This window comes from Calliphora vicina, chromosome 5 (assembly GCF_958450345.1).
Source record: "Calliphora vicina chromosome 5, idCalVici1.1, whole genome shotgun sequence".
NCBI lineage: Eukaryota > Metazoa > Arthropoda > Insecta > Diptera > Calliphoridae > Calliphora > Calliphora vicina.
The window spans coordinates 83,270,847-83,295,405 of record NC_088784.1 but is presented as its reverse complement, the minus strand read 5'-3'; positions in this window follow the sequence as shown (position 1 = coordinate 83,295,405).

Below are 24,559 nucleotides of genomic sequence, written 5' to 3'. Positions count from 1 at the left end.
ATGGCTGGATATTAAACATATTTTGCTGATTAAAAACCTTTTTTTATATACAAACACATGTATGCATGTTTATATTCGAGTAAAGCAATTTTTTGATTTATTCACGTTAAAATATACTCTCCCTTGACTTGTTAAAACGAAATGACGGTTTAAAAGTTTATACAGCACTTGAAATGTTTTAAAATTAATTAAAAATCGTTTTGCTTTATTTTTGTATCTATTTTATTTTAAAGTGACTTTAGTTATCGCTTAGACTACTACAGCAAAATGTCATTATAGTAATGAAATGCGAAACAAAGTGATTAAACAAAAAAAAACAGATACATGTGACCGTTGTAATGATTTATTTTACTTAATTAAATTTTTATTTATTAAAGTATCAATTATTATTAGTATACATTCCCAAACATATAGCGTGCGATATATTTTGTTTAGATAACCTTATCCATATACACTGTGTATTAGTATGTTTGATTGTACATACAATAACCTTTCATGCTCTCAGCTTTTGATATCATTGTCAATCTCGTGTTTATTAATATCTTTTGTCTCCCTTTTGCAAATAGACAAACAATTTATCTTGTAATTATGTGAAAGAATAATTAGTCTATTTCTTTTACATTCATTAATTTTTGCTACATAATTATAACAAGCTTTTCTGAATAACCTAACGCTTTCTATTTGATAATCTTAAAACGATCACTTGCAATTAGGCAGTTGTGAAGTAAAGATAATCGTCAATATTTTAATATTAAATATTAATTGTGGTTAATAGTGGAAAAAACCCAAAATTATTTCATTTAAAATTAAATTAAATTCAAATAAAAGTTGCTTCTTTAATTTTGCAAATCTTCTTTAAACAACAAAAAAAAGACATCAATATTCATTTATACAAGCAAAGGCTTGTTTGTCTCTGACCTGGATTTGAGACTATAAATTTTTGGTTTCGCTGGTTAGAAGAGTCTAACGCTTACATCAAATAAGTGGAATTATTGGCAAAATCACATAATCTAGTGGTCTTCAGATAACTCAGTAATATCGGAGCACGTTTTGGGCCTAACCTCAAATTTTACACCATTCGTGGTAAAATCACGTAATCTAGTCGTCTTCAGATAACATTGTAATATCGGAGCACGTTTTGAGTCTAACCTCAAAATTTACAACACTCGAGTTATAATTCATACTACTTATATAAGACTAAGTATATTACACAGCTATTAAGTCAGATTTTGCTTAAAATTATATTTCTTTTAACAGTTAACATATAATTTCTGTCAACTGATTAATTAATAAATTTGAATTTTATGATAAATTGTTTTTTTTTGAAAAGAATTATATTAATTTCTTGTTATTTAAAATTATATCCTTATTATGTATATTTCTTTACAATGTAATACAAATATTTTAATTAAAATTGAATTATATTATCTGAATTTTACTACAAAATCAATTTTTTTTTTACATAATTTTGATAATAATGCTAATATTCATTTTTTTTTGAAGAAAAAGTAATTTAAATTTGTAAAATACTTAAACTTTTTTTTTTAAAAAAAAAATTGCAAGAAATATTCAAATATACTCAAAGTTGTTCGTATTTACTATTTTCTTATATATTATTACTTAAATTTATATATATCATTCCTATTACCTTTAATTCATTTGTTACTATTCAATTATCTATTATATTTAAAATAAAAAAATGATGTAAAATATTATACTGAACAAAGGTTAGTTATAAATACGTATATATTGTTACATTTTAACTAAATTATTTTTATGAGTTTAATTAGTATCTAGTCTACACTACAATATGAATTATTTACAAAATTTCTAAAACTTCAACAACACAGTCATCACGTCACATATATTCCAGCATTGATGGGCCCACCAATCGGAACAATATAAAACGAAACATCAGTATACAAAAACATAAAATTTTGTAAGTAATATCATTCATAATTTAATTTATATACATATGTAGGTATTCTAATTCAGTCCAGTCCTGTCCGATTCTATTTTGTCCCCTTTCCATTTTCTCATTTGCCTATACAAAATATTTTAATTACTAGTTGTTTAATTTTGTTCATTATCTATTTTAGTAAGCTTTCGGCACTCTATACTTAAATATGTAAACATTTTTGAATTAAATGCATTTTTTTTTTTCTCCTTATTTTTATTTTCTCTTATTACTTTATTTGTTTTGATCAATAAATTTCTCATTGAGTTTAATTTGTAAATATGAAATCTCACTAGTTTAATTTTTGGGAAATAACAACTACAATGAGTTATTTTGCGTAATGTATTAGGTCATGTATTTTTAGGGACAACTTCAGCAAACTCAGGGTATTTTAGTTGTCAAGGTGTAAGACAAGGGAGGGAACACGTATACCCTACATGGTGCAGATCTTGCCATGACTTATTTATTTGATACCTTGCATTATATTTTATTTTTTTGCCTTCTCTTTGGTAGTTTTTACTTATTGGCATGGGGAGAAGGTTATATGCTTACGCGCAGAATGAAATGGGTTGAGAACCACCACTACTATGTTTAGAGTTAGCCGGACACAGACTTTCATGCCACTGAACCTTTCTTCTTTCATAACTTTTCAATTTTTTTATTATTATAAATGAAACCAGCGCGTAACACCGTGTGCATAGAATTATGAATATGGCTATACCTGTTGAAAGGCATTTGGGTTTTTTTTCTTTCTTTTAGCCTTAAATTAACTAACCAAAAGTGTAAATATTGACATAGATTTTCCTTTGATTTTATGTGAACATGTATTTTATCTTTTGTTTGCATAGATTTATGGTAAAAGTCAGAGATATTCTCAAATAGGTTTACGAGTGATTAGTTGTTTGTTAGCTGGAAAAATAAACAAATATTTCTTCTTTGAGTGTCGCCAATGATAAACAAATTAATAACATAATTGCATGTCCTAAGTAAATTTTAGGTTACGATTTGATGTGTAAAAAGAGTAGCATTAACTTTGAAATGTAGTTATCTTTCCAGCAAAATATAGATATGTGAACGAGAAATTAGAGATGTTTCCAAATTTTTAGCATTTATTTTGAAACATTTGTGCAATATAAATTAATTCAAAGTATTGGATTGTTAGATGTGACCTTTTCTGGCAACATATGGATTCAATCCAATTTCGGCTACTCTGTTCTAAAGTGAGCGTATCTCAGAGAGAGAGTTCTCCATCGAAAGTAACGAATAGTAGTCGGACGGGCAAGGTCTGGACAATAAAGCGGGTGAGGCAAAACTTATTTGTAAATACTTTTTAGCAGGTATTGTAACATGTAGTCGAGTTTTGTCTTAATGGAATATAACTGTTTCATGTCTGGCTGCATATTCTGAGCGTTTTTTGGGCAATGCTCTCTTCAAACGAATGAGCTGCGTTCGGTACAGGTTCCGTGTAATGATCTGGTCAGTTATCAGCAGCTCATAATAGATAGGACACTTTTGCTCACACCAAATACAGAGAATTACCTTTGCGTCATGGACATTTGGCTTAGGTGTGGGTTCGGCTGGTTGACCGGGCATCACGTACGATCTCTTACGCTTCGGGTTATCGTATAACGTGGTTTTGTCGTCGGTTGAGATAGTGCAGTCGAGCCAAGGGTAGACTTACGTATCCACAAACCTTAAGGGATAACACAGTTGATTTACCATTTCTAGGGTCAATAATATATTTTTTTATTTTTTAATATTTAATACAGTTAATATATAATAAGTGTTTATTAGAGTGTCCCAAAATTTTTTTTTTGGAATTTCGGAACGTATACCCTCTAATTTTTTTATATATATAAAACCCCAAGTGCTATTAAGGGTTAATTTTAATTTTTGTGCTGTTATTATAAATACTAGACATCATGTTATACTTTTCTTGAGTTTCATCCAAATCGGAACAAAAATATATAACATTTCGCTATTTTTCCATAAGAAATTCCAAATATTGAAAAATTTGACTTTTGACCTTCTCGATTTAAGGGTTGACGTTTTCCGATTTTAGTAAAACTTTCTGAATAGATTTTACTTAAAAATCATAGTAGTAAGGAAATTCGGCTCATTCGCCAAAATATGGCCAAAAAATTTGTTTTTCTCGAAAATCGCTAAATTTAAATCAAAGGTACGGAAAAACTATAGGAGGTATTGTCATACTTTTTTCACATTTTTATTCCCTATTATGTTGACAACATATCTCCATGTGATAATCAAAAACTTCAAAAATTTGTTTAACAAAATTTTTAAAAATTTGAAATTTGAGTTTTGAAACTGCCGTTAAAAAAAATATTTTTTTTGGTCATACCTGCAAATAGGTTAACGGTATCCTACGAAGACAAAAACTCATATACAAGTAAATATGTATATATGTTAAGTAAAAATAAGCTCTTATTTTAATATTTCTCAAAATATGTTAATTTTGTTCCTACGTTTCTTGTTCTAGTGGCCTGAGACACGTTAATGGCCTTTAAAATTTTTAACCACTTTTTGTGTTTTATATCTTATTAGAACGACAATTACGTACACATATCGATTCTTTTAAATTAAATTGCAAAAGTAATTATTTAATGGCAAAATTTTTACAAAAACTGAAAAAAAAAATGCATTTTTTCCCCTTGTAAATGCACCACAAAACTAAATCGCAAGTCGGTACGTGTTACAATCATGATATAAAGACAAAAGTTGATATTTAACTATAGTTTTATATATATAAACAAATTAGAGGGTATGCGTTCCGAAATTCCAAAATTTTTTGGGACACTCTAGTGTTTATATATAACAGCTTCGATAATACGTTCGGATGTTGTCGGATTTCAGGTGATGATTTATGTTTGGATGTAGCCGGTTCTGGTGATGTGTATTTCGGATTCTTCGAGATTTCAATAGTCGACGGCGGTACGATGTATTGATTCGACTCATTAACTGGTCAGTTTGTCACAAGCGGTAACTACGGGTTTCTGGTGATGCTTCTACGTTCGGATGTAGACGGTTCTGGTGATGTGTACGTTAGTACAGGATCGGGTGATAACTAAAACTGTAATATTTTATATACTTAAGGTATAATACAAGTAGGTAGATAGTTATCCACGTTACAATCGTAATGGATTCCTTTTTCATCACATGTAATGAATTGGTGAAAAAATGATTTGCTTTTATAGCTTTCAATCATTATTTCGGACATTCAAAATCGTCTTTTTTCGTCCCAATTTCCTTGCTTTTGGATGAAGCTGCTGCTCGCAAATGTTTTGAAATTTCTGTTTGATTAGATTCCAATCATTTTGAAATCTCTTGTTAAATTTGACAACAAGAGAATTGGAGCAAAGCCTCTAATTCTTAGTCTTCCAACTTTTTTGGCTGGCCGGTGCGATCTTTGTCTTCCGTGTCCAAATCACCAGTTCTGAAACGCACAAACCATCTCTCTCGCGTGGAAACCGATGGTACACATTCACCATAAGATTGCGTGAGCAATCGGTGTGCTTCAGCTGAACTCTTTATCAAATTAATAAAGTAAAATAAAACTTCCCGCCTATTAACCTTCATTTTATATACACACAGCCTCAAAAATGAGTAAACACCACAAATTATTAGATGTTTTTTAAGATAATGAAAATCCTAAAATCTATTTATGGGGGATTTCATGTCAAGTGAACCAACTTTTAAAATCGATACTTGCACCAACGCTAGGACTGGTTGCTAATTTAGACACAATTTTTTAATAAGATCGGTCATGAACTCTCTGAGTTAGAGGGGGTGAAAATATGACATGTGTTTTCTCTCATCAATGTAACTTATTACCTAATGTTCGTAGCTAAATGTGTCCCAAATATATGATATACAATTAGAAATTTCTGAAATACAATTGGAAATGGTGTAGATTGCCAATTCTTCAATCTTTCGAAAAAACATTTTTTTTTAATTTTTTTTGCAAAATCTTATGTTTATTCCTTTATGGGCTCATTTTGAAAAAAAAAGTCAAAGAAATTTTTGATTTTGGAAAAAAAAAATTATTTTGTTTTTAAATTTTTCATGAAAATTTCATCCCGATCGGAAGACATTGCTTTCAGTGATTTAGAATTGTATTGTAGTATTTTGAAAATTCAATTCAATTTAAGGTACAATAATTTGATTTGACATGTCTCTATGTATATTAAAACAGTTACGATTTAATTTCGATATTGATTACTTAGATCTCTTGCAATTAGCGTTCATAACAGCACTTACGATTAAATTTCTAATTTAATTTCCTTCGCTCATTTAGTTCAAGTACATGAGTTCACCTACTTATCTGCTTTGTGGTTTCATGTACTAATACTTAAAATAAAGACGTTTTTATTTTTGTATTTTTGTTGTTAATAATTTCCATTGTTTGTTCATACGATTGACGGCAATTCTGTCTTTGTTGGTGATTCACTTAAAAGCGTAAATACACTAGATTCGGTTTTATCGATAAGATTTCTAACATTCCGTCTTGCTTGTCTAAATGACAACTTACAATATTTTCGATTAGTATTGACTTTTTTAATAAAACTTTATTTGTTTAGCCATTGTGTAGACTTGTTAAGATCTAATTAGATCCATTCGAATCACAGTGATAAGCTATTGTTTATAAACGTGTAAATTTGATTTAGAAATACTAACGATATAGAAAACAACTCAAGACGTATTACACACTCAAAGATAATTAAAATCTGTTGTGATAAGAAGTTTTTAGTTGTTTGTTGTTTGATTTAGAAAAAAAAAAATGATCTTGAAAATAATAATTTTAATTAAATGGCAAATTTTTTTGTGTGTAATATTGCATGAACAAATGTATTTTTGTAAAATATAAAAAAAAACCTTAGAATAATTTCAAGTGTTTCTAAAGCTCCAAAATTCTAATGCAGTCAGATTTTTATATCATATACAACCATACTGGGGAGGTTATTATGCGTTTGTGCTAATGTTTGTAACATCCAAAAATATCAGTCCAACAGCCACATTAAAGTATACCGATAGACTCTAAATCAATTTAGAGCCAGACCGGCTGTGCTCCATAAAAAATTAAATGTTGAATTTTTCATTTTGACCCCAAGTGCGCTTAAGGGTTAATTTATATTATTGAACTATTATTGTAAATGTTCGATAATTGATAGGTACGACAAGGGTTTTTGTAGTGCTTAACAAGGAGATTCAATCAGAACACAAACGAAGAAATAATATCGTTTTAAAAATTGAATATACTTTGTCCTAGTTTGGGGACCCCTGCTGGGCCCATATGGTCGAAGAAGTTATATATTTATTTCCCTCTTTTTATACCCTTCACCCTCGTGAGAAGGGTATATATAAGTTTGTCATTCCGTCTGTAATTTCCACAATATAATTTTCCGACCCTATAAAGTATATACACTAGAGTGACAATCAGTTATATGGAAAAAAATTTTTGTTAAAATTTTAAAGAGTGCCGGGTGGAATATTGTGACACTAGGCCTAAATGTTAAGTGCTGAAAATTTGAGCCAAATCGGGCAACGATTTCTGGACGCGCATCGAGGTCAAAGTTCAGATATATGCAAAATTTTACTGTTAATATGGAATAAATAGGTGAAACTCGTTAACTTTCTGCATTGTTTTCTAGAAATGTGTAGATTTATTTATATTAATGAATATTACATTAAAAAAAAATTTTTGGAAATTAACCCTGTATCTCCTTTGGTTCAAAATGACCCAAAAACTGTATTATCGCCAAAATTAGAGAAAAATGCAAATTTTTCAGTTTTTGAAAAAATTTTGCTACTAAATAAATACTTTTGCAATTGAATGCAAAAGAATCGAAATACGTATGTAATTATCGTTGTAATGAGATATAAATGACAAAATTTGATTAAAAAATTTTAAAGTTATTACAAATTCGCCAGACCATTAACGTGTTTCAGGCCACTTGAACAAAAAATTTAGGAAAAAAATTAAGATATTTCGAGAAAAATTAAAATAAAAGCTCATTTTTACTTAAAATATGTCCATATTTACTTGTATATGAGTTTTTGTCTTCGTAGGGTACCGTTAACCTATTTGGAGGGATGGCCAAAAAAAATTATTTTTTTTAACGGCTGTTTCAAAACTCCATTTTAAAATTTTTAAAAATTTTGTTAAACAAATTTCAGATTTTTTCGATCATCACATTGGGGTTTATTGAGATCAAAATAGGGAATAAAAATATGAAAAAATTATGTCAATACCTCTTACAGTTTTTCCGTACCTGCGATTTAAATTTTGCGTTTTTCAAGAAAAACTAATTTTTTGTCCATATTTAGGCGAATGAGTCCAATTTCCTTACTGTTATAAATTTTAAGTAAAACCAATTCATAATATTATAGTCCTTGTAATTTTAAATATGTTCTGAGAGTTTTACTAAAATCGGAAAACGATAACCTTTGAATCGTGAAGGTCAAAGGTCAAATTTTTCAACTAATGAAAATATAGCGAAATGTTATATATTTTTGGGCAGATTTTCATGAAACTTGAGGAAAATATATAATGGTGTCTAGCATTTACAACAACAGTACAAAAATGAATTTTAACCTTTAAGAGTACTTGGGGTCAAAATTGTTGTGTTTTTCGTGATTTTAAAAGTTGAGGGTAATTTGGACCCCAAGTGCTGCTAAGGGTTAATTTCCATTTTTGTGCTGTGATTTTAAATTCTGGACTTAATGTTATATTTTCCTCAAGTTTCATGAAAATCGGCCCAAAAATATATAACATTTCGCTATATTTTCATTAGAAATTCCAAATATTGAAAAATTTGACCTTTGACCTTCAAGATTCAAAGGTTAACGTTTTCCGATTTTAATAAAACTTTCAGACCATATTTAAAATTACCAGGATTATAATACTATGAATAAGTTTTACTTAAAATTTATAACAGTAAGGAAATTGGGCTCATTCGCCTAAATATGGACAAATAATTAGTTTTTCTTGAAAAACGCAAAATTTAAATCGCAGGTACGGAAAAACTGTAAGAGGTATTGACATAATTTTTTCATATTTTTATTCCCTATTTTGATCTCAATAAACCCCAATGTGATGATCGAAAAAATCTGAAATTTGTTTAACAAAATTTTTAAAAATTTGAAAATGGAGTTTTGAAACTGCCGTTAAAAAAAATTATTTTTTTGGCCATCCCTCCAAATAGGTTAACGGTACCCTACGAAGACAAAAACTCATATACAAGTAAATATGGACATATTTTAAGTAAAATTGAGCTTTTATTTTAATTTTTCTCGAAATATCTTAATTTTTTTCCTAAATTTTTTGTTCAAGTGGCCTGAAACACGTTAATGGTCTGGCGAATTTGTAATAACTTTAACATTTTTTAATCAAATTTTGTCATTTATATCTCATTACAACGATAATTACGTACATATTTCGATTCTTTTGCATTCAATTGCAAAAGTATTTATTTAGTAGCAAAATTTTTTCAAAAACTGAAAAATTTGCATTTTTCTCTAATTTTGGCGATAATACAGTTTTTGGGTCATTTTGAACCAAAGGAGATACAGGGTTAATTTCCAAAACTTTTTTTTAATGTAATATTCATTAATATAAATAAATCTACATATTTCTAGAAAACAATGCAGAAAGCTAACGAGTTTCACCTATTTATTCCATATTAACAGTAAAATTTTGCATATATCTGAAATTTGACCTCGATGCGCGTCCAGAAATCGTTGCCCGATTTGGCTCAAATTTTCAGCACTTAACATTTGGGCCTAGTGTCACAATATTCCACCCGGCACTCTTTGAAATCTAAGAAAAAAAAATCGGCTGTCACTCTAATATACACGCAAAGAAAAAATATAATTGGTCATGTTTACTGTAACCATTTCAATATTGTTACAAGTTTTTTAACTATATTATAGTCACAGTAACCATTTACATGATTGTGGTAACCATAATATGGTTAATTTACGATTCACATGATTGTATCAACCATATATGTGGTTACAGTAAACAAATATATGTTTGTGACAACCATTCATATGATGAAGGACTTATCATATTATGGTGCTCTCGGCTTAAGGCTTCACATAATCTGAGAACAACATATTATGATAAAATTATTCATCATAAATATGGTTGCCACAAACATATATTTGTTTACTGTAACCACATATATGGTTGATACAATCATGTGAATCGTAAATTAACCTTATTATGGTTACCACAATCATGTAAATGGTTACTGTGACTATAATATTGTTAAAAATCTTGTAACACTATTTTAATGGTTACAGTAACCATGCCCAATTATATTTTCTCTCTGCGTGTACGTATATTCTGTATCCATATAGATAGCGGAGTCGATTAAGCCATCACCTTATGTCCGTCTGTCTGTTGAAATCAATTTTCTGAATACCCCAGATATCTTCGGGATCCAAATCTTCAATAATTCTGTCAGACATGCTTTCGAGAAGTTTCCCATTTAAAATCAACAAAATCGGTCCACAAAAGCCTGAGATATGAGGAAAAAACAACGACAACCTCGATTTTTTACCTAGTTTTGACCTATGCAACGACTTATATAAGACCATAGTAAGGTGGACCTACAATGGGTCAAAATCGGAAAAAATATTTTTTAAAAAATTTAAGAAACAAAAAAAAATTTTTTAATTTTAAAAAAAAATTTAAATTTAAAATATTTTAAAAAATACAATTCGAAACAAAAATTTCCAAAAAAACTACTTTGGAAAGGAAAATAAATTTGGTTTACCTAAAAATTGTATTTGTTATTAGAAAAAAAGCAGACTAAGATAGGTAAAAAAAACTAAAATTTTAATTTTCAAATGCGAATAACTCTTAATCTATAAATGTTTTTTGTAGATCTCTTCTAGTATATCCTATAAATGGAGAATTTCTGTCAAGATGCCTTCCTAAGCTTTCTTTTAAGCAAAACAAATTTAAAAATGGCCCATTTTGTAAAAAAAAGTTCAATTTTGCAGAAAAAAAGTCAAAAATTTTATGTCTTGACCAAACACGTCTTCAAGGACAATACCTAAGCTTTCTTTTAAGCAAAAAAAAATCAAAATAGAGGCCATTTTGTAAAAAAAATTAAAAAAAATTTTTGATTTTGTAAAAAAATAAAAATTGTATGTCTTGAGTTACAAATCATTTATTTTGATAGATATTCATCCCACTTAGCGACCAAATTGGTCTTCAAGGAAAATGTCTAAGCTTTCTTTTGAGAAAAAAAATACAAAAAGGGACCATTTTGGAAAAAAAAGTTCGATTTTGCAAAATCAAAAATTGTATGTCTTGACCAATAAGATTTCAATTAAAAGACCTAAGCTTTCTTTTGATCAAAAAAAAAAAATTCTGAAAATGGTCCATTTTGAAAAAAAGTTAAAAATATTTTTGATTTCGAAAAAAGTCAACAATTGTATGTTATGTATTACAAAACATTTATTTTCATGGATATCCAACTCGCATCCCACTAAGCGATCATATAGGTCTTTAAGGAAAATATCTAAGCTATCTTTTGAGGAAAAAAAGGCCAATTTTGAAAAAAAGTCTAACAATTTTTTGATTTCGAAAATAAAAAAATTAAAATTTTTTTTTTAAATTTTTTTTCGAAACATTGTAGAAGTAGCTATCTAAACTGTTTGTGACACATTTTGTTATATACATATATTCCCCTCGATCCTATAAGGAGCATAGGGCCTCAACAAAGTTCTTCCAGTCAGATCTGTTCATCGCAATAGTTTTTACTTAACTCCAGCTTTTATATATTTTTCTAGCTTCCATTTCAATTTGCCTTCGCCATGTATGTGCTGGTCGGCCTCTTCTGCGTCTTCACTAGATCCCCCGTTCGGTTTATAACAGCTCCGAGGTAACTGAATGTTTCAACTTCTTCTAATATTTCATTATTTATTAGAAAGGGATTCCAGTTTCCAGAGTTTATTCTCATAACTTTGGTCTTTTTTAGATTCATTTTCAGCCCGGCTTTCTGTGATATGTAGGTGAGACGCCTTAGTTGTGCGGCCATATCAGTATAGCTATGAGAGAAGTCATATATCGTCTGCATATTCGAGGTCCTCCAACCTTTCATTCAGCCCCATGCGATCCCGCGGTTTCCCATCATTGCCTGGTGCATCACACTATCCAGCACTGTATTGAATAGCAGTGGGGACATCACACACCCTTGACGACACATTTTGTTAAGAACAATAGGTAATAAGTTATATAGATGAGAAAAAAATACCTGCTTGGCCAAAATGTATAATTTTGACCCACTCTAACTCAGGGTGAAAATTTCATCCCGATCGGAAACATCGATTTTAAAAGTTGGTTCACTTAACATGAAATGCCCCATATATAAAAATCTTTTAAATTGTATCGAGAACAAAAATTTGCCATCATTTTTAATTTTTGATAGATGCCCCACTTTGGGGCATTGTGGCTCGGCACACCCTTGGTGTTTTAAGCTCCAATTCAAAACTTAAACTTATCCTCCTCTATAGCAATGGGATATTTTATTAAAATCGGACTATACGTTTAGAAATCATTTTAAAATGTTAATAAAAAAAGTTTTATAAAATTGTTTTTTTTTATTTTTACAATTTCAAGATATATCGGTCTTAAAAAACACCCTTTTATAATGTTAACAGTTTAATAGCAATCCACATAAGTTTAATTATAACTAAGATATAAAATTTATATTAAAACTATTTAAGATACATTCTAACTTAGCTATTAACACATTTACATACTTACTTATACATAAGAGTAAACTTACTTATTTCATAATTAATTAGTCATTGATATCTTAATTTAATATAAAAGTTTAAGAGTATGTGTGTGTGGATGTATGCATTATACAATTTCATTACACTAAAAGCTTAATTTTGTTTTATTCTTCACATACGAGAATTTATGAATGTTTAGATAAATGTTGTTTGATATTTCTATCTTTTTGTGCTTAGGCATGTGTGTGTTGCAGATAGAAACATTTAATATTGTTATTGTAATTAATAATAATATTGTTTATTTCTAATAATTAACGTTGTTTTACTCTAGAACAACATAAATTTTCTCTTCACTTTGGCTTTTTCACATGATGCCGCATGTCATACATTTACGATAGATACATTCTATTGAAGTTATATGTATCTGTAAATATAGTATGCATGAGTTTGTTTTGGAATTGCATTTTATAAAATGAATGAATTAAAGTAATTAAATTCTATTTGCAACATATGATTTTTATTACTGTCTATTAAAATTATTCCGTAAATTAAATTAATAGTTATATTTATGTTAAATAACATTTAACAATATGGCATTTTATACCATACCAGCTTGTTTGCAATACCTACAATCAATTAAAATGTTAAATATTCGTGTAGATACTCGTACGTGGAAATATTTATACTATTGCATGTAAGGAGTTATTGATTGAAACCTGTGTTGTTAATATGTTGACTTTTATTGTTTGAAAAGAGCCGAATAGTAGTTAAGTGTAAGATTATTTTTGAATTGGTTTAGTCAAAAATATACCAACGATTTTGTTTATGGACTTCTTTAGATATTTAGGTTGCTAATTATAACATCAATTATAGTATGCCGCAAAAACAAGAGATTTTAAGATGAGTCTATTGGCATTTAAAAAGCTCTCAAATTTAAGAATATTTTTTATACATAATTTTTATTAAAAATAAGAGAGATTTTCTTATGATAGAGAAGCAGTTAATGCAAAGTTAGATAATTCTCTGTACTTAGTGGGAGCAAAAGAGACATATCTATTATGACTACTATTTGTTTCGATCGATGCTGAATGCTCTTTTTGTGATACGCTTTTTTTTGGAACAGAGTATTCGAAATTGGCTTAATTTGTTCTTGGCCTTAAAATATGAACAGTTCTTTCGGCTCGCGATCCATATGTCTGCCATAAAGATGAGAAAAGGTCACTCTTTATAATAAACAAAATAATTTCGGACTTAAATTTTAATAAAATATAAAAAGGTCCATCAATATACAGTATTTCTATATAATCCATTTCACATAATAAATAAAATTGCAAAAACCCAGATATCTCGTGTAAATTTTGGCAAAAGTGTATTATTTTCTAGTGTATGTGTCAATAAGTCCTCAACTTTTTGAATTTCGCGGCTCTTAACTCTGAAAGGGCCACATTGCTCCTGTCAACAGGCATCTGTCAGTTGACTCCTGTCAAAATTTGAATAAGCTGTGTCATTTAGTTTGTGTTTGAAACCCAATGAGGAAAAATTGGAAAAAAGTGAATTTTGCATTATTTTCCCCAAAAAAAAAACATCACTAAAACCAAGGCTAAGCTTTATAAATACTATGGGAACTCTGCACCATAAATTTCAATGGTGAAAAGTGGTTCACTGAATTTCGTTGTGGCCGTACATTCACGGAAGATGCCGACGGTTCTGGACGGCTAATTGAGGTCTCTAAACCTGAAACAATTGAAAAAAAATCACGATATGGTGTTGGCCGATCGAAGATTGAAATTGCTTAGTGGTTTCACTACACTGAATGACGATGCCTTATCATACCCTAGTATGAGAAGGCATCGTTTGCTCACAATCGGGTGCACAAAAGGGTACACACATGTGAAGTTTCCAGGGCAAACAAGTGATCCCTCCCACGAAATGCTCCCTCTTTTAGATTTTAGATTTTTAGATTTTTCTACTGGAAATGCAAACGTAAAAACAAACTTTGAAATTTGTTATCAGGAATCCCGCAATTCCCAAACAATTTTTGAAAAATCCCAAACATTGGACGTTTTAGTTTTTCGGCTATAATAATTTAATTAATTCAAATGGATGCACTGTGGTTCCAAATCAAAATCTAGTTGGACAAAATTATTTGGCGCTCTTTTTATATAGAATTGGTGTCTCCGATTCCAAAAAAAAATGTTTAAAAGATCAATATAAACTTTTTTTCAACTTACTGTAGGTAAAAAGAAATGTATTTACTATATTTCAAGTTACTGTAGGGTCTAGATATATAAAAATCAATAATACAAAAAAAATATTTCTAAAAATTCCATTCCGTAAAAATAAAATAAAGTATTACGAAGACATTCCCCAGAAGTTTCTTTAAATGCTTGTCATTGGACAAGCTATATAATATTTTTAGAAAAAAAAATATCAGTATATTGGAGACCCGAGTTTAAAGGACTATAACAGGCAAATGGAGAGGCCCATAAGTATAAGATATACACTTAATAAAAGCCTATATCAATATTTATCTATGTTTTCAAGTGTAAATTCCTATATGGTAAAACAATTGAGATATATGTAATGTAGTCAAGCAGTAAAATATTAAAAAAAATTAACGAAAATATGATTCAAAATTTTTTGAACTTCTGGCGCTTCTGTCGAGAAAACGAAATGTCCAATTGAAAAATCCATTTGTATTGGATGAGAACAGAAACTTCGTTTTTCCAAATTCTGAAGATACCGATTTTTATAATTTTGTCCACCTAGATTTTGATTTGGAACCACAGTGGGATGTAACCATAGAGAATAGACATGGAGCGGAAACTCTCCTGTCAAAGACCTAACTCAGTTGTAAGAAACCTAAGTTGTGAGAATATATTAGTAGAAAAAACTATGTGAAAATATAAACAACACTCGTATTTGATTAAGTTTTTTTCTAGTTTCCATTTTATTCTAAATATTTTTTAACAGGTATTGCCGAGTGTTGTCATGATGGAACATTACGGTTTCATATCTTTGCTCGCTTCAAACGAATATGTTGCGTTCGGTACAGGTTCCCTGTGATGGTGTGGCTAGATCTCAGCAGCTTATTATAGATACGACCCTTTTGATCCCACCAAATATGCAGCATTACCTTAGCACCATGGACATTTCTCTCTGATGTCAATTCGGCTAATTGACCGGGCATCACATACGATATCTTACACTTCGGGTTATCATAATGAATCCATTTTTCATCGCACATATGTATTTTCTTTTATAGCGTTCAAACTAGAGTGTCCAAAAACCGGCAAATTTGAAAAACCGGTTTAACCGAAAAGTGTGTTTTTGAAAAAACCGGCTTTGATTATTGCCTTTTAAAAAAGCCGGTTAAACGGTTTCGGTTTTTGTCTTCAAAAAAGCCCGTTAACCGGTTTATATTAAATTTTTATTTAATATGGAAAAGTTTTTCATAAATATGTTTGAGTCAGCTTTAGAAAATATATTTCATTAAAACCGGCTAACCGTCTTACACAAACCGGTTTGTCAAAAAACCTAAAAGTTAAAAAAACCGAAATCGGTGGAATTTACAAAGATGAAAAAACCGGTTGACTTGCTTTCGGTTTCGGTTCGTATGGTACTCAATTTCCCTGCTTTTGGATGAATCCTGCTGCTTCCAAATGTTTTGAAATTACTGATTGAGTAGCTCCAATGATTTTGTTAGCTCTTGTTGAGTTTTACAACAGCCTTCATGGATTCTTGGCCTTCAAACTTTTGTAGGTGTAGGTTTGTAGGCACTGTTTTTCAAATTAAATAAGTAAAGCTAAACTTACCGCATATAACGCTTTGTTGGCACAAAATTCGACATTTTCGAAGCAAAAAAAAAATAACTTTGTTGTTTACACTATAATGTTCAAAGATATGTACTCTTCAAAATGACACATAAAGTATTAAAGACAAAAGCCGAGATCAATAGATATGCCATCTGTTGTGAATTCAGCTTTTTTAAAGAAAAAGTCCGGGAATTTACGAACCCTAATTTTCCCCTAGTAAATCCATATCTAATCTTCAGAGTCATTGCCCCTACAATCCTACAATCCGAAAAATAAGTCAAACAATTATTTTGAAAAAATAAATTTTAGTATAATTTCTAAGCAATTGAATAAAATTCTATTGAAAAATTGTGTTTTTTTGCAACTTGTTCTATTAAATACCTAAAATTAATAAAACTTGTAAAAAAATTGAGCTCCATTTGATTATTTTTCACGACTACGCGGATTAAGAAAACTTTTTACATATTCATTTGGAGCTTATTTGTTAGAAATATCCTCTCATATTTTTAGAACAATTTTTTTTTACGAAAAACAAAATAAATTTAAGGTGAAAAACGAAAATTTCAATATTGAAATAAACAGAAAAACTTGAAACATTAAAATCTCATCCTCTACGATTCGTTGCTACATTATTTTGCAATCGAACCAGTAGTTTAAAAGATATAGAAAAAAATATATAGAAAAATAGCTTTAAATTTATAATTTAAAAATTATTAAAGATTTTTGTACTGTAGTTTTAAAGCATACTCAGTCGAAAGGACATTTTCATAATTCAATACAAAATTTTTATAAAAAAATCAATAAATGTTGTTTAAAGTTATCATTTTATACTCTCCATGGAAAAAAATGTAAAAATGAAACTTATTTTTATGATATTTGTTCGTAAATACATATTTATAAAACAAATAGCGACATGCGTCGAAATATGCAAAAAAGTTTTTTTTATTTATTCATTTTTACTCCCTATATACTCCTGCATAAAATGTACGTACGAGAAACAGGAAACATTAAAAAATCTCAAACGTTTACTGGTGGTACATATACAATATATTTTCTCATTATTTCTGTATATAAAGTGACATCATCAACATCAGCGGCTGGCAGTATTTTGGTCACCAAAGTGTTTAGTTTCAGCAGTATCACAAACAAAATAATCACTAGCACTATTTTTATTGTTATTATTTTTATATTGTATTAAAAAAAAGGCGACAGAAAAGTGTATGATGCTATTTAAAAGACTCCTTAATATGGATTGGTAGGTAGGATGTGTCGTTGTCCTCAACATCACCATCATCATCGTCATGTTGTTCCTCAGTATCAAAAGTATAATCATCGTTATTGTCAGCAGTAACAACAAAAGGCCATTCATTAAGTTTTTGATTTCTGATTTTACACTTCAACATTAGCACCACACTCAGCACACTCCCTGTAACTTCACATTGCTGATTATGCAATTGAATTTGTTGATGACGAGAACGGTAGTCTGCTGATAATAATAAAGAATAAAATATCCTCTACGTCATTATTGTACCACCAACATTTAGATTCTATACAATTTGGTTTACATTAAGTTACAATAAGATTTCTTTAACTGTCAGTTTGGGTTGCTTACCTTACATCCGGTAAAAAATGTCAAGTTGATGTTTCCGTTTAACGTTTCATGTCAATTTTCTTCCATTGATGTTACTTTAGTTGATTATACCTTTTTTATGTGCTAATAACCATAAAGATTTTTGATGAAATGCATTTCTGTTTAGAAGGCCATATTTCCATTATAAGCTGTAGATAAAAATATATATTATAGTGTTTGTTTATTAAAAAAAAGGATCTTAAAAATATTAAGTTTTTTTTTACCCCAAAAGTTTTCGTTTTTAAAGATTTTTCCAGCGCTTGCGCATCCTTAAAATAAATGTACTTTGGTGTATAAATTCTGCTTTTATATAAAGATATTTTATATACTTCAAGTATATGTATGTGTATGTCCTTTTACGAGTATATTTATACAGTTTATTACCCCCACCCCACCAAAAAAAAGTAATCCTTAAAATTAAACAACACTCAAGTGGACTTTGACTAAGACTCTATATTAATGGAGAAATTATTATTTCTTATAATTGAGTTTTGAAATAGTTAAGCTGTAGAGTAGCGTTTTAATTTTATATCATTGCAATAAAATATAAGATTTATATGGAATTTTGAGACTAGATACTAAGTAATGACTCATAGAATTTAAGTCCATTATTTATCATAGCCCCCATACAACTGCCCTATCTGTATACAGTTAAACTCTCAAAAATATGTTTTTTATGTAGATATACATGACTTAAAAGTGCGGGGTTTACAATAGAAGGCGTATCTTTTATATAATTTTTAAAGGTACATATCTCTCATATATTCTTATTTAGTTATTGAACAATATAGTGTAAACAACAAATGATGTTGACAATTTTAGTTTTTTAGGGTTTTTTGCTGATCGCCATATGCGGAAAGTTTCCCTCTACTTCTTTAATTGGTAAAAAAGTGACGCTAAAGCACACTTATTGCTCACCAAAGCTTATGGTGAATGTGTTCCATCGGTGTCAACGTGAGAGAGATGATTTGTGAGGTTCCGATGTGGTGATTTTGACACGTTACAATACCTGTTGAAAACTACTTAGAAAGAAGTGGTTGGAAAGTTTTACCTCAGCCGTCTTATAGTCCAGAACTTCCACCGTCCGACTACTATTTGTTTCGATCTGGAATACGATGCACTTCAGAACAGAGTATCCGAAATTGGCATGATTCGTTCTTGGCCTCAAAATATGAGCAAGTCTTTTGGCTCGGAATCCATATGTTGCCACAAAGATGGGAAAATATCATAGCTAACAATGGCCAATACTTTGACTAAATTTATAGTGTACTAATATTTTCGAAACAAAATCCAAACATTTTAAAAAATCCATTTATATAAATATGTTGCTTATGCGAAAATCCTTATAAAAATTTGCACAAATTAGTTATAATTACTCTGAAATTATACTGTACAGTATGGCGAAAATTGGGAAACATTTGTCCCTAGTCCCCATACAAGGTCCCCCTCTGCAAATAACAGAACATGATTGAACATTTATAATTAATATCATGATGAAATTGGATTTAAACTAGTTTTATATGATCCTTAATCTTTCTACCAACTTTTGTGAGGATCGGTCCATAATTGACTCTAACCCCCATATAATCCCTATATCAGAAAAATATTTTATTGTCACATATTGATGGTGGGTATAAAAGATTCGGCACAGCCGAATATAAAAGTCTTACTTGTTATATTTTCAGTAATTTTTAGTGTAGATGTCTAATATTACTGTACTAGACAGTTTTGATCCCAGGGTTAGCAATATACTAAAAAAATTCTAATTATGAACACTTAAATAAGCAACCCATATAAATTATCTGAAATTAAATATTAGAAAATAGTCTACAAAATGTATTTTTAAAAAATAATCGGTCCCATGCTAAATCATGATATGTCAAACAATTTTATATCCAATTCCTTCTAGTATCATTAAAATCACATATTAGGGCAATATGTATTATACTATTCAACATTTATACTAGGTTTCTTCTTCCAATAATAGAAATAGATAATATTCTGTGATATAAAGTTTGTTAAACACATTTCATGACAACATAATCAATAAACTTTATATTAAATGCCGCAACTGATAAGGCAACACAATAGAAAAACAAGTAAGAGTACTATATTCGGCCGTGCCGAATCTTAAATACCCTTCACCTAAATATGATGGTATAACAACTGAAATAATATAACAATTGTTAGAAAGACTAGTTTACGAAGAAGATATTTTATTTCAAATGTACAAAAAATTGTATCTAACTCAGCAATTTATAACTGAAATCCCTAGTAGAACGTATGAAATTTAACAATTTATATACTTAATAATTAGTTAATACGTTTGGATCAACATTTTTCCCTTTTAACTTCAAGTGAAGAAACAGAGTATAAAAAAAGTATACAAATACATTTAGACAAATTTCAAAATATTTGGTTGTGGGACTTATGTGGGAGCTATGACCTATTATGATTCGATTGTCATAAAATATTTTAACGTGATTTTTATGTATTTATATGACAGTTGTGGCCAGTTATGGACCAATATTCACAAAATTCAGTATTATAATTTTTGAATACAAATTACTGAACTGTGTACTATTTTCGTTTAATATATGGATACTATGACCTATTATGGTCCTAAGTATTTGAGGGCTATTTTTGTAGAATTTCATATAAATAACGATATTAACAAGAGTGGACCATATATGGGAGCTACGCCGAATTATGGACCAATATTTAAAAAATCTTGTAGTACGATTCTAGGATACAAATTAATGATCTGGTTCAGTATAGATTTTTTTTGGATATTTGTGCAGGTTAATGTGTTTCCTGAAGTAGTTCTTATATGGAGGCTATGACCAATTATGGGCCTATCATCATAAAATTTGGTATATCGATTTTTGTATATATTGAATAAATTTGTTTCGAATTTCAATCTGATAACTATATTTGTAAGAAATTTATGAGGATTTTAGTGATTTTCGGGAATGGACCTTATATGAGAGCTACGGTTAAATATGGACCGATATTCACAAAATCCAGATTATTACTGGATACAAATTACTGATCTGTGCGTAATTTAATTTTGATATCGATATGTTTTAAATATTTTTTAAGGTTAATATCTTTTTTCGGAAATGGGCCTTATAGGGGAGCTATGATCAATTATCGGCCAATCTGCATAAAATTTGGTACAGTGATATCTATATATATGAGTATAATTTTTGTCGAATTTTAGCATGATAAAGGTATATATAAGAGATTTATGAGTACTTAACTGATTTTTGGAAGTGGACCTTATATGGGAGCTATGGTCAAATATGCACCGACATTCACAAAATCCTGTAGTATGATTCCTAAATATAAATTACGGATCTGTGTGAAATTTTGTTTTTATATTGATATTTTTTAGATATTTATGTAGGTTATTGTGTTTTTCGGAAGTGGTCCTTATATGGGAGCTATAACCAATTATCGGCCGATCTTCATAGAATTAGGAACAGCGATTTTGGTGTATATGGGGATTATTTATGTCGAATTTCAACTTGATAGCGATATTTATAAGACATTTATGCTTATTTAAGAGATTTTCGGAAGTGTACTTTATATGGGGGCTATGGTCAAATATGGGCCGATCCACGAAAAATTTTGTAATATAATTTCTTTTACCACGAAACTTATTTTTGCTGAATTTCATGTGGATATTCCTATTTTGTAGGCATTTATAGACCATAGAACCATATTTCGGGAAAAAATTTGTATGGGGGCTAGGAGAAATCATGGACCGATTCTTATAATTTTCACCAGAGTTTCTCCTTTTATCATAAAAGTAACGAGTGCAAAATTTTATGATTTTAGCTGCAATATATTTACAAAAAATGTCCAAAAATATGTGAAAATTATCAATTTTTTTTTGAGGTTGTCCCACATTTTCATTCATAACTTTGGTTCCACTGTACCGATTTCGCTGATTTTCAATACCAAACTGCTTAGGACAATAATAAACATTTTTCTTGCAACTCTACTAAGTTTGTTTGCGTATTTTGGACGTGAGCGTGTTTTACACAGACGGACAGACGGACAGACAGACGGACATGGCTCAATCGACTTAGAATTTCATAAGGATCAATAATATATATACTTTTTTAGGTCTCAGATGAATATTTCTCAATGTTACACACGGAATGACAAACTTATATATACCCTCATTCACCACTTATGGTGGTGGAGGGTATAAAAACAAAAAAGTGCTAACAAGAAGATTGACAATGTTTGGCGGCATCTTTTTTTAATCATCCTAAAATCTATACAAAAAAAAAGCAATGTATTTCCTAACACAAGTTTCCTTTTCTTTATGTTTATCATATTTTTTCTTCTTTTATATTTGTACTTATGATTCTGTGCTTATCACCTGTTCAGCCAATGACATTTCATCAATGGAATCGAGAATGTTATACAAATATAAATACATTAAATAAGTACAGGTAAGAACATGTAGGTGGGTTTCTGTGTTTGTATCTATATATCTGTTTATTGTTTATCACATACAAAATTTACAAATCGATATCATGTTTTCATTTTTCGTCTTAAATGTATCTCAAATAAAAACAGGAATAATTGAAACGTTTTATTTAAGTTTATTTTTATCAACTCATACATATAAGATACGTTCACATTGACGAAGAAAACCTAAGAAATATATTCAACACAGGTTTATTTGATATTAGATGACTTTTGTAAGAGTATAGATTCTATACTATAGAATGCCAAACTATATAATAATGATCTTATATTGTGATGTTTTCTAAACTAAAGAATGTTTATTGAAATAAATATTGGACCAATGGAAAAAAAAAATATTGTTTTTTCAGTGGTTACGCTTTGTTCGTCAATTGTTTCAACAATGTGAACATACTTTTATAAATCATTTTCATGTCCCTAAGTTGTCTATTATAACTTATTATGCTGATTAGGTTGGCCCTGTTTGTAAAGGTAAAGGTACCTCATTGTAAAAGTACCTCAATTTATATATTTGTTGCAAAAATCTATCATTATGAACCTAAAAGTTTAGTAAAGGCATATTTATAAGCCCGATAGATTTGCAAATTGTAAAAAAATAACGCATTCTGGGCGTCTAATTTTGGGCAATTTTTTGAGCATGTATGTCACGAATAACACTAATAATTTTGGCGTCAATTGTTACACCAAGGTGTCAATATTTTGGATGTAATGGAGTCTTTTTGTTTTTTTGTTAACACAAAAATGAGCCTCATCGATGAAAACACGTTTGCAATAAAACTGTCATCTATAATTAGATCGTAGCATGATAAAAATATAGAAGGTAGTTTCAATCAATTTTTTTTTTTTCAAATAAGGTTTTTTGAAGTTTCCTTATTTTGTGAGCATTATAAAAAGCGTTGCCACATTCCTAAAAATGATTTTTGTTTTAGAGAAATTTTTTACAAAAAATGTGTAATTTATAATTTAGTATTTAAATAAAAATGTATTAAGTATGTTGTGTTGAAAGTTAATGACTCAATTCCTAACATTTTTATAGGTATATTAAGTAAGAATTTTTTTCATTTTTTTATTACTATGAACATATTTTGTATCTTTTAAATGGCGGTTTAAAAACCGAATTCGAAAATATGTTCTCCCAAGATAAAACCTTTTAGCAATTTTTTTATCCAAATTTACATTAGTTAAATTTAACAAATTTAACATATAATTTGGGCTACCTGGCAAAGAATTTTCATTAAATTTAAAAAAAAACCCTCTGACAATAAATTTGTATATGTATAATTTTCTATCCAATCTCACACGTTTTGTATTAACTGAAATATTGCTTTTAAGGAAATGGTCGGAGCACACCATTGGCTCTTTTGGCAAATCTTCTTCGCAAGTTTTACATACATCCAGCCACTGTTGTCGTTTGTTAGGTAATGTAGGGACTTCAAAAAAATATACATTTGAATTTTTGCAAAAATATTTAGTATTTTCGCAGTTGGGGAAAATGCAACTCATGTTTGTTAAATCTTAAAATAATGTTCACAAATTAGCTTTGAAATATTTGAAAATGAAAATCTTACCTTTGATCCCAATTTGATAGTAAATATTTTTTATATTTTTTTAATATTTTTCAAATTAATGAAAATGATGTATTAATTTTTTCACAAACTTCAAAGAATATATGGGAAAATTTTTAATTAATATGGTATTACTATTTTAACGAAAACGTCAAAATCCTTAAGCATGTCAGACGTAGAATTTTAAAAAATAAAGAGAGAATGAAACTACCTTCTATTTTTCTACTATGGATCGTAGCGTTGTTGAAGCGTCAATCTATTAATTATTATTTGCCAGAGTATACCGATCATAAATGTCAAAAACTGACCATAACAT